Source organism: Pseudophryne corroboree (genome assembly GCF_028390025.1).
Source record: "Pseudophryne corroboree isolate aPseCor3 chromosome 3 unlocalized genomic scaffold, aPseCor3.hap2 SUPER_3_unloc_4, whole genome shotgun sequence".
Lineage (NCBI taxonomy): Eukaryota > Metazoa > Chordata > Amphibia > Anura > Myobatrachidae > Pseudophryne > Pseudophryne corroboree.
In genome coordinates, this window is record NW_026967530.1 from 524,808 (window position 1) to 537,019 (window position 12,212).

The following is a 12,212-nucleotide window of genomic DNA, read 5'->3' on the forward strand; positions in this document are numbered from 1 at the left end:
CCTAATAAGGGCAAGGTCCAGGGAACAGTTAGTAGTCGGAGTAGCACTATCTCAAGTAGTGTTACGACAGCACGGGTGGATTCTAAATATCCCAAAATCGCAGCTGATTCCGACGACACGTCTGCTGTTCCTAGGGATGATTCTGGACACAGTCCAGAAAAAGGTGTTTCTCCCGGAGGAGAAAGCCAGGGAGTTATCCGAGCTAGTCAGGAACCTCCTAAAACCAGGCCAAGTGTCAGTGCATCAATGCACAAGGGTCCTGGGGAAAATGGTGGCTTCTTACAAAGCGATTCCATTTGGCAGATTCCACGCAAGAACTTTTCAGTGGGATCTGCCGGACAAATGGTGTGGATCGCATCTTCAGATGCATCAGCGGATAACCCTGTCTCCGAGGACAAGGGTGTCTCTCCTGTGGTGGTTACAGAGTGCTCATCTTCTAGAGGGCCGCAGATTCGGCATTCAGGACTGGGTCCTGGTGACCACGGATGCCAGCCTGAGAGGCTGGGGAGCAGTCACACAGGGAAGAAATTTCCAGGGCTTGTGGTCAAGCATGGAAACGTCACTTCACATAAATATCCTGGAACTAAGGGCCATTTACAATGCCCTAAGTCAAGCAAGGCCTCTGCTTCAGGGTCAGCCGGTGTTGATCCAGTCGGACAACATCACGGCAGTCGCCCACGTAAACAGACAGGGCGGCACAAGAAGCAGGAGGGCGATGGCAGAAGCTGCAAGGATTCTTCGCTGGGCGGAAAATCATGTGATAGCACTGTCAGCAGTGTTCATTCCCGGAGTGGACAACTGGGAAGCAGACTTTCTCAGCAGACACGATCTCCACCCGGGAGAGTGGGGACTTCATCCAGAAGTCTTCCACTTGATTGTAAACCGTTGGGAAAAACCAAAGGTGGACATGATGGCGTCCCGCCTCAACAAAAAACTAGAAAGGTATTGCGCCAGGTCAAGGGACCCTCAAGCAATAGCGGTGGACGCTCTGGTAACACCGTGGGTGTACCAGTCAGTGTATGTGTTCCCTCCTCTGCCTCTCATACCCAAGGTACTGAGAATTATAAGACGGAGAGGAGTAAGAACTATACTCGTGGCTCCGGATTGGCCAAGAAGGACTTGGTACACGGAACTTCAAGAGATGCTCACGGAGGATCCGTGGCCTCTACCTCTAAGAAGGGACCTGCTCCAGCAAGGACCCTGTCTATTCCAAGACTTACCGCGGCTGCGTTTGACGGCATGGCGGTTGAACTCCGGATCCTGAAGGAAAAAGGCATTCCGGATGAAGTCATCCCTACCCTGATCAAAGCCAGGAAGGATGTAACCGCACAACATTATCACCGTATTTGGTGAAAATATGTTGCGTGGTGCGAGGCCAGGAAGGCCCCGACAGAGGAATTTCAACTAGGTCGTTTCCTGCATTTCCTGCAAACAGGACTGTCCATGGGCCTAAAATTAGGATCCATTAAGGTTCAAATTTCGGCCTTGTTGATTTTCTTCCAGAAAGAATTGGCTTCAGTTCCTGAAGTCCAGACGTTTGTCAAGGGGGTACTGCATATACAGCCTCCCTTTGTGCCTCCAGTGGCACCCTGGGATCTCAATGTGGTTTTGGGATTCCTAAAATCACATTGGTTTGAACCACTTGCCACAGTGGACTTAAAATATCTCACATGGAAAGTGGTAATGCTGTTGGCCCTGGCTTCAGCCAGGCGCGTATCAGAATTGGCGGCTTTATCCTATAAAAGCCCTTACTTGATATTTCATTCGGATAGGGTGGAATTGAGGACTCATCCTCAATTTCTCCCTAAGGTGGTGTCAGCGTTTCACCTGAACCAGCCTATTGTGGTACCTGCGGCTACTAGGGACTTGGAGGACTCCAAGTTGCTGGATGTAGTCAGGGCCCTGAAAATATATGTTTCCAGGACGGCTAGAGTCAGAAAATCTGACTCGCTGTTTATCCTGTATGCACCCAACAAGCTGGGTGCTCCTGCTTCTAAGCAGACTATTGCTCGTTGGATTTGTAGTACAATTCAGCTTGCACATTCTGTGGCAGGCCTGCCACAGCCAAAATCTGTAAATGCCCATTCCACCAGGAAGGTGGGCTCATCTTGGGCGGCTGCCCGAGGGGTCTCGGCTTTACAACTTTGCGGACAGCTACTTGGTCAGGGGAAAACACGTTTGTAAAATTCTACAAATTTGATACCCTGGCTGAGGAGGACCTGGAGTTCTCTCATTCGGTGCTGCAGAGTCATCCGCACTCTCCCGCCCGTTTGGGAGCTTTGGTATAATCCCCATGGTCCTGACGGAGTCCCAGCATCCACAAGGACGTCAGAGAAAATAAGAATTTACTTACCGATAATTCTATTTCTCGTAGTCCGTAGTGGATGCTGGGCGCCCGTCCCAAGTGCGGATTGTCTGCAATACTTGTACATAGTTATTGTTGCCAAAATTCGGGTTTTGTTGTTGTGAGCCATCTATCCAGAGGCTCCTCTGTTATCATGCTGTTAACTGGGTTCAGATCACAAGTTATATGGTGTGATTGGTGTGGCTGGTATGAGTCTTACCCGGGATTCAAAATCCTTCTTTATTGTGTACGCTCGTCCGGGCACAGTATCCTAACTGAGGCTTGGAGGAGGGTCATAGGGGGAGGAGCCAGTGCACACCAGGTAGTACTAAAGCTTTTACTTTTGTGCCCAGTCTCCTGCGGAGCCGCTATTCCCCATGGTCCTGACGGAGTCCCAGCATCCACTACGGACTACGAGAAATAGAATTAGCGGTAAGTAAATTCTTATTTTTTTAAAGGTGTAATCATTTACAAAGCATGCTTCCAAAAATCTTCCAAGATCGGTCAGTATTCTGCACGTCCGGCAATCCTGGACTCCATTATATGCCGCCCCGGAAGTCCGGCATGAAAAGGATACAGCTGAGTGTCCTCAAGTTGGTAGACACTAGACTGGGTTGTAATAATATTCAATATATAAAAAATCTGCATTAATAATAAATCTATAATATTTGTGTATATTATGTATTTCTTCCAGTAGGACTAAATGTGCATATTAGTCTAAGGGGGGGTGGGGGGGGGGGCAGCCATCTTGGGCATTATCAGTTACTATTATAGTCAATCGGTCATTGGAGCTTACACTCTAAATTTCGTATCACACACCAGTGTGTCACCCACTTTCCAGCCTGTAATATAAGGTAAGGGGGAGGGGTATCACTGTATTATGTGTGTGTATGAGCCTATAATAGTCTTCTCTGTCTATCCATTTCTGTACATGTAACCCTATGCTTGTGTGAGAGCCTGCTGTGAGTGTGACCCTGTGTATGTGAGAGACTGCTGTGAGTGTGACCCTGTGCATGTGTGAGAGACTGCTGTGAGAGTGACTCTGTGCATGTGTGAGAGACTGCTGTGAGTGTGAGAGCCTGCTGTGAGAGTGACTCTGTGCATGTGTGAGAGCCTGCTGTGAGTGTGACCCTGTGCATGTGTGAGAGACTGCTGTGAGTGTGACCCTGTGCATGTGTGATAGCCTGCTGTGAGTGTGACCCTGCATGTGTGAGAGCCTGCTGTGAGTGTGACACTGTGTATGTGTGAGAGCCTGCTGTGAGAGTGACTCTGTGCATGTGTGAGAGCCTGCTGTGAGTGTGACCCTGTGCATGTGTGAGAGACTGCTGTGACTGTGACCCTGCATGTGTGAGAGCCTGCTGTGAGAGTGACTCTGTGCATGTGTGAGAGCCTGCTGTGAGTGTGACCCTGTGCATGTGTGAGAGCCTGCTGTGACTGTGACCCTGCATGTGTGAGAGCCTGCTGTGAGAGTGACACTGTGCATGTGTGAGAGCCTGCTGTGTGTGTGACCCTATGCATGTGTGAGAGCCTGCTGTGAGTGTGACACTGTGCATGTGTGAGAGACTGCTGTGAGTGTGACACTGTGCATGTGTGAGAGTCTGCTGTGAGAGTGACTCTGTGCATGTGTGAGAGACTGCTGTGAGTGTGACCCTATGCATGTGTGAGAGACTGCTGTGAGTGTGACCCTGTGCATGTGTGAGAGCCTGCTGTGAGAGTGACTCTGTGCATGTGTGAGAGCCTGCTGTGCGTGTGACCCTATGCATGTGTGAGAGCCTGCTGTGAGTGTGACACTGTGCATGTGTGAGAGACTGCTGTGAGTGTGACACTGTGCATGTGTGAGAGTCTGCTGTGAGTGTGACCCTGCATGTGTGAGAGCCTGCTGTGAGAGTGACTCTGTGCATGTGTGAGAGCCTGCTGTGCGTGTGACCCTATGCATGTGTGAGAGCCTGCTGTGAGTGTGACACTGTGCATGTGTGAGAGATCCTGCTGAGTGTAACCCTGTGCATGTGTGAGAGCCTGCTGTGAGTGTGACCCTGTGCATGTGTGAGAGCCTGCTGTGACTGTGACCCTGCATGTGTGAGAGCCTGCTGTGAGTGTGACTCTGTGCATGTGTGAGAGCCTGCTGTGACTGTGACACTGTGCATGTGTGAGAGCCTGCTGTGCGTGTGACCCTGCATGTGTGAGAGCCTGCTGTGAGAGTGACTCTGTGCATGTGTGAGAGCCTGCTGTGAGTGTGACACTGTGTATGTGTGAGAGCCTGCTGTGCGTGTGACCCTATGCATGTGTGAGAGCCTGCTGTGAGTGTGACACTGTGCATGTGTGAGAGCCTGCTGTGAGTGTGACCCTGTGCATGTGTGAGAGCCTGCTGTGAGTGTGACACTGTGCATGTGTGAGAGCCTGCTGTGAGTGTGACACTGTGCATGTGTGAGAGCCTGCTGTGAGTGTGACCCTGTGTATGTGTGAGAGCCTGCTGTGACTGTGACCCTGCATGTGTGAGAGCCTGCTGTGAGTGTGACCCTGTGCATGTGTGAGAGCCTGCTGTGAGTGTGACCCTGTGCATGTGTGAGAGCCTGCTGTGAGTGTGACCCTGTGCATGTGTGAGAGACTGCTGTGAGAGTGACTCTGTGCATGTGTGAGAGCCTGCTGTGAGAGTGACTCTGTGCATGTGTGAGAGCCTGCTGTGCGTGTGACCCTATGCATGTGTGAGAGCCTGCTGTGAGTGTGACCCTGCATGTGTGAGAGCCTGCTGTGAGTGTGACCCTATGCATGTGTGAGAGCCTGCTGTGACTGTGACCCTGCATGTGTGAGAGCCTGCTGTGAGTGTGACCCTGTGCATGTGTGAGAGCCTGCTGTGAGTGTGACCCTGTGCATGTGTGAGAGACTGCTGTGAGAGTGACTCTGTGCATGTGTGAGAGCCTGCTGTGAGAGTGACTCTGTGCATGTGTGAGAGCCTGCTGTGAGTCTGACCCTATGCATGTGTGAGAGCCTGCTGTGACTGTGACCCTGCTGTGACTGTGACACTGTGCATGTGTGAGAGCCTGCTGTGACTGTGACACTGTGCATGTGTGAGAGCCTGCTGTGACTGTGACACTGTGCATGTGTGAGAGCCTGCTGTGACTGTGACACTGTGCATGTGTGAGAGCCTGCTGTGAGTGTGACCCTGTGCATGTGTGAGAGCCTGCTGTGAGAGTGACTCTGTGCATGTGTGAGAGCCTGCTGTGAGTGTGACCCTGTGCATGTGTGAGAGCCTGCTGTGACTGTGACCCTGTGCATGTGTGAGAGCCTGCTGTGAGTGTGACCCTGTGCATGTGTGAGAGCCTGCCGTGAGTGTGACACTGTGTATGTGTGAGAGCCTGCTGTGAGTGTGACCCTGTGCATGTGTGAGAGCCTGCTGTGAGTGTGACCCTGTGCATGTGTGAGAGCCTGCTGTGAGTGTGACACTGTATGTGTGAGAGCCTGCTGTGAGTGTGACCCTGCATGTGTGAGAGCCTGCTGTGAGTGTGACACTGTGCATGTGTGAGAGCCTGCTGTGAGTGTGACCCTATGCATGTGTGAGAGCCTGCTGTGAGTGTGACCCTGTGCATGTGTGAGAGCCTGCTGTGAGTGTGACCCTGCATGTGTGAGAGCCTGCTGTGAGTGTGACTCTGTGCATGTGTGAGAGCCTGCTGTGAGTGTGACCCTGCATGTGTGAGAGCCTGCTGTGAGTGTGACACTGTGTATGTGTGAGAGCCTGCTGTGAGAGTGACTCTGTGTATGTGTGAGAGCCTCCTGTGAGTGTGACCCTGTGCATGTGTGAGAGCCTGCTGTGAGAGTGACTCTGTGCATGTGTGAGAGCCTGCTGTGAGAGTGACTCTGTGTATGTGTGAGAGACTGCTGTGACTGTGACCCTGCATGTGTGAGAGCCTGCTGTGAGAGTGACTCTGTGCATGTGTGAGAGGCTGCTGTGAGTGTGACCCTGTGCATGTGTGAGAGCCTGCTGTGACTGTGACACTGTGCATGTGTGAGAGACTGCTGTGACTGTGACACTGTGCATGTGTGAGAGACTGCTGTGAGTGTGACCCTGTGCATGTGTGAGAGCCTGCTGTGACTGTGACCCTGCATGTGTGAGAGCCTGCTGTGAGTGTGACTCTGTGCATGTGTGAGAGCCTGCTGTGAGTGTGACCCTGTGCATGTGTGAGAGCCTGCTGTGAGAGTGACTCTGTGCATGTGTGAGAGCCTGCTGTGCGTGTGACCCTATGCATGTGTGAGAGCCTGCTGTGAGTGTGACCCTGTGCATGTGTGAGAGCCTGCTGTGAGTGTGAACCTATGCATGTGTGAGAGCCTGCTGTGAGTGTGACCCTGCATGTGTGATAGACTGCTGTGAGTGTGACACTGTGCATGTGTGAGAGCCTGCTGTGAGTGTGACTCTGTGCATGTGTGAGAGCCTGCTGTGAGTGTGACACTGTGTATGTGTGAGAGACTGCTGTGAGAGTGACTCTGTGCATGTGTGAGAGCCTGCTGTGAGTGTGACACTGTGTATGTGTGAGAGCCTGCTGTGACTGTGACACTGTGCATGTGTGAGAGCCTGCTGTGAGTGTGACCCTGTATGTGTGAGAGCCTGCTGTGAGTGTGACCCTGCATGTGTGAGAGCCTGCTGTGAGTGTGACCCTGCATGTGTGAGAGCCTGCTGTGAGTGTGACCCTGCATGTGTGAGAGCCTGCTGTGAGAGTGACTCTGTGCATGTGTGAGAGCCTGCTGTGAGTGTGACCCTATGCATGTGTGAGAGCCTGCTGTGAGTGTGACACTATGTGTGATAGCCTGCTGTGAGTGTGACACTATGTGTGATAGCCTGCTGTGAGTGTGACACTGTGTATGTGTGAGAGCCTGCTGTGAGTGTAACCCTGTGCATGTGTGAGAGCCTGCTGTGAGTGTGACACTGTGTATGTGTGAGAGCCTGCTGTGAGTGTGACACTGTGCATGTGTGAGAGCCTGCTGTGAGTGTGACCCTGTGTATGTGTGAGAGCCTGCTGTGAGAGTGACTCTGTGCATGTGTGAGAGCCTGCTGTGAGTGTGACCCTATGCATGTGTGAGAGCCTGCTGTGAGTGTGACACTATGTGTGATAGCCTGCTGTGAGTGTGACACTATGTGTGATAGCCTGCTGTGAGTGTGACCCTGTGTATGTGTGAGAGCCTGCTGTGAGTGTAACCCTGTGCATGTGTGAGAGCCTGCTTTGAGTGTGACACTGTGTATGTGTGAGAGCCTGCTGTGAGTGTGACCCTGTGCATGTGTGAGAGCCTGCTGTGAGTGTGACACTGTGTATGTGTGAGAGCCTGCTGTGAGTGTGACCCTGCATGTGTGAGAGCCTGCTGTGAGTGTGACACTGTGCATGTGTGAGAGCCTGCTGTGAGTGTGACCCTGTGCATGTGTGAGAGCCTGCTGTGAGTGTGACACTGTGTATGTGTGAGAGCCTGCTGTGAGTGTGACCCTGTGCATGTGTGAGAGCCTGCTGTGACTGTGACACTGTGCATGTGTGAGAGCCTGCTGTGAGTGTGACACTGTGCATGTGTGAGAGCCTGCTGTGAGTGTGACCCTGCATGTGTGAGAGCCTGCTGTGAGTGTGACACTGTGCATGTGTGAGAGCCTGCTGTGAGAGTGACTCTGTGCATGTGTGATAGCCTGCTGTGAGTGTGACCCTGCATGTGTGAGAGCCTGCTGTGAGTGTGACACTGTGCATGTGTGAGAGCCTGCTGTGAGAGTGACTCTGTGCATGTGTGAGAGCCTGCTGTGAGTGTGACCCTGTGCATGTGTGAGAGCCTGCTGTGAGAGTGACTCTGTGCATGTGTGAGAGCCTGCTGTGAGAGTGACTCTGTGCATGTGTGAGAGCCTGCTGTGAGTGTGACCCTGCATGTGTGAGAGACTGCTGTGAGTGTGACCCTGCATGTGTGAGAGCCTGCTGTGAGTGTGACCCTGCATGTGTGAGAGACTGCTGTGAGTGTGACCCTGTGCATGTGTGAGAGCCTGCTGTGAGTGTGACACTGTGCATGTGTGAGAGCCTGCTGTGACTGTGACACTGTGCATGTGTGAGAGCCTGCTGTGAGTGTGACCCTGCATGTGTGAGAGACTGCTGTGAGAGTGACTCTGTGTATGTGTGAGAGCCTCCTGTGACTGTGACACTGTGCATGTGTGAGAGCCTGCTGTGAGAGTGACTCTGTGCATGTGTGAGAGCCTGCTGTGAGAGTGACTCTGTGCATGTGTGAGAGCCTGCTGTGACTGTGACACTGTGCATGTGTGAGAGCCTGCTGTGAGAGTGACTCTGTGCATGTGTGAGAGCCTGCTGTGAGTGTGACCCTGCATGTGTGAGAGACTGCTGTGAGTGTGACCCTGCATGTGTGAGAGCCTGCTGTGAGTGTGACCCTGCATGTGTGAGAGACTGCTGTGAGTGTGACCCTGTGCATGTGTGAGAGCCTGCTGTGAGTGTGACCCTGCATGTGTGAGAGCCTCCTGTGAGTGTGACCCTATGCATGTGTGAGAGCCTGCTGTGAGAGTGACTCTGTGTATGTGTGAGAGACTGCTGTGACTGTGACCCTGCATGTGTGAGAGCCTGCTGTGAGAGTGACTCTGTGCATGTGTGAGAGGCTGCTGTGAGTGTGACCCTGTGCATGTGTGAGAGCCTGCTGTGAGAGTGACTCTGTGTATGTGTGAGAGACTGCTGTGACTGTGACCCTGCATGTGTGAGAGCCTGCTGTGAGAGTGACTCTGTGCATGTGTGAGAGCCTGCTGTGAGTGTGACCCTGTGCATGTGTGAGAGCCTGCTGTGAGAGTGACTCTGTGTATGTGTGAGAGCCTCCTGTGAGTGTGACCCTGTGCATGTGTGAGAGCCTGCTGTGAGTGTGACCCTGTGCATGTGTGAGAGCCTGCTGTGAGTGTGACCCTGTGCATGTGTGAGAGCCTGCTGTGACTGTGACCCTGCATGTGTGAGAGCCTGCTGTGAGTGTGACTCTGTGCATGTGTGAGAGCCTGCTGTGAGTGTGACCCTGTGCATGTGTGAGAGCCTGCTGTGAGAGTGACTCTGTGCATGTGTGAGAGCCTGCTGTGCGTGTGACCCTATGCATGTGTGAGAGCCTGCTGTGAGTGTGACCCTGTGCATGTGTGAGAGCCTGCTGTGAGTGTGAACCTATGCATGTGTGAGAGCCTGCTGTGAGTGTGACCCTGCATGTGTGATAGACTGCTGTGAGTGTGACACTGTGCATGTGTGAGAGCCTGCTGTGAGTGTGACTCTGTGCATGTGTGAGAGCCTGCTGTGAGTGTGACACTGTGTATGTGTGAGAGCCTGCTGTGACTGTGACACTGTGCATGTGTGAGAGCCTGCTGTGAGTGTGACCCTGCATGTGTGAGAGCCTGCTGTGAGTGTGACCCTGCATGTGTGAGAGCCTGCTGTGAGTGTGACCCTGCATGTGTGAGAGCCTGCTGTGAGTGTGACCCTGCATGTGTGAGAGCCTGCTGTGAGTGTGACACTGTGTATGTGTGAGAGCCTGCTGTGAGAGTGACTCTGTGCATGTGTGAGAGCCTGCTGTGAGTGTGACCCTATGCATGTGTGAGAGCCTGCTGTGAGTGTGACACTATGTGTGATAGCCTGCTGTGAGTGTGACACTATGTGTGATAGCCTGCTGTGAGTGTGACCCTGTGTATGTGTGAGAGCCTGCTGTGAGTGTAACCCTGTGCATGTGTGAGAGCCTGCTTTGAGTGTGACACTGTGTATGTGTGAGAGCCTGCTGTGAGTGTGACCCTGTGCATGTGTGAGAGCCTGCTGTGAGTGTGACACTGTGTATGTGTGAGAGCCTGCTGTGAGTGTGACCCTGCATGTGTGAGAGCCTGCTGTGAGTGTGACACTGTGCATGTGTGAGAGCCTGCTGTGAGTGTGACCCTGTGCATGTGTGAGAGCCTGCTGTGAGTGTGACACTGTGTATGTGTGAGAGCCTGCTGTGAGTGTGACCCTGTGCATGTGTGAGAGCCTGCTGTGACTGTGACACTGTGCATGTGTGAGAGCCTGCTGTGAGTGTGACACTGTGCATGTGTGAGAGCCTGCTGTGAGTGTGACCCTGCATGTGTGAGAGCCTGCTGTGAGTGTGACACTGTGCATGTGTGAGAGCCTGCTGTGAGAGTGACTCTGTGCATGTGTGATAGCCTGCTGTGAGTGTGACCCTGCATGTGTGAGAGCCTGCTGTGAGTGTGACACTGTGCATGTGTGAGAGCCTGCTGTGAGAGTGACTCTGTGCATGTGTGAGAGCCTGCTGTGAGTGTGACCCTGTGCATGTGTGAGAGCCTGCTGTGAGAGTGACTCTGTGCATGTGTGAGAGCCTGCTGTGAGAGTGACTCTGTGCATGTGTGAGAGCCTGCTGTGAGTGTGACCCTGCATGTGTGAGAGACTGCTGTGAGTGTGACCCTGCATGTGTGAGAGCCTGCTGTGAGTGTGACCCTGCATGTGTGAGAGACTGCTGTGAGTGTGACCCTGTGCATGTGTGAGAGCCTGCTGTGAGTGTGACACTGTGCATGTGTGAGAGCCTGCTGTGACTGTGACACTGTGCATGTGTGAGAGCCTGCTGTGAGTGTGACACTGTGCATGTGTGAGAGCCTGCTGTGAGTGTGACCCTGCATGTGTGAGAGACTGCTGTGAGAGTGACTCTGTGTATGTGTGAGAGCCTCCTGTGACTGTGACACTGTGCATGTGTGAGAGCCTGCTGTGAGAGTGACTCTGTGCATGTGTGAGAGCCTGCTGTGACTGTGACACTGTGCATGTGTGAGAGCCTGCTGTGAGAGTGACTCTGTGCATGTGTGAGAGCCTGCTGTGAGTGTGACCCTGCATGTGTGAGAGACTGCTGTGAGTGTGACCCTGCATGTGTGAGAGCCTGCTGTGAGTGTGACCCTGCATGTGTGAGAGACTGCTGTGAGTGTGACCCTGTGCATGTGTGAGAGCCTGCTGTGAGTGTGACCCTGCATGTGTGAGAGCCTCCTGTGAGTGTGACCCTATGCATGTGTGAGAGCCTGCTGTGAGAGTGACTCTGTGTATGTGTGAGAGACTGCTGTGACTGTGACCCTGCATGTGTGAGAGCCTGCTGTGAGAGTGACTCTGTGCATGTGTGAGAGGCTGCTGTGAGTGTGACCCTGTGCATGTGTGAGAGCCTGCTGTGAGAGTGACTCTGTGTATGTGTGAGAGACTGCTGTGACTGTGACCCTGCATGTGTGAGAGCCTGCTGTGAGAGTGACTCTGTGCATGTGTGAGAGCCTGCTGTGAGTGTGACCCTGTGCATGTGTGAGAGCCTGCTGTGAGAGTGACTCTGTGTATGTGTGAGAGCCTCCTGTGAGTGTGACCCTGTGCATGTGTGAGAGCCTGCTGTGAGTGTGACCCTGTGCATGTGTGAGAGCCTGCTGTGAGTGTGACCCTGTGCATGTGTGAGAGCCTGCTGTGAGAGTGACTCTGTGCATGTGTGAGAGGCTGCTGTGAGTGTGACCCTGTGCATGTGTGAGAGCCTGCTGTGAGAGTGACTCTGTGTATGTGTGAGAGACTGCTGTGACTGTGACCCTGCATGTGTGAGAGCCTGCTGTGAGAGTGACTCTGTGCATGTGTGAGAGCCTGCTGTGAGTGTGACCCTGTGCATGTGTGAGAGCCTGCTGTGAGAGTGACTCTGTGTATGTGTGAGAGCCTCCTGTGAGTGTGACCCTGTGCATGTGTGAGAGCCTGCTGTGAGTGTGACCCTGTGCATGTGTGAGAGCCTGCTGTGAGTGTGACCCTGTGCATGTGTGAGAGCCTGCTGTGACTGTGACCCTGCATGTGTGAGAGCCTGCTGTGAGTGTGACTCTGTGCATGTGTGAGAGCCTGCTGTGAGTGTG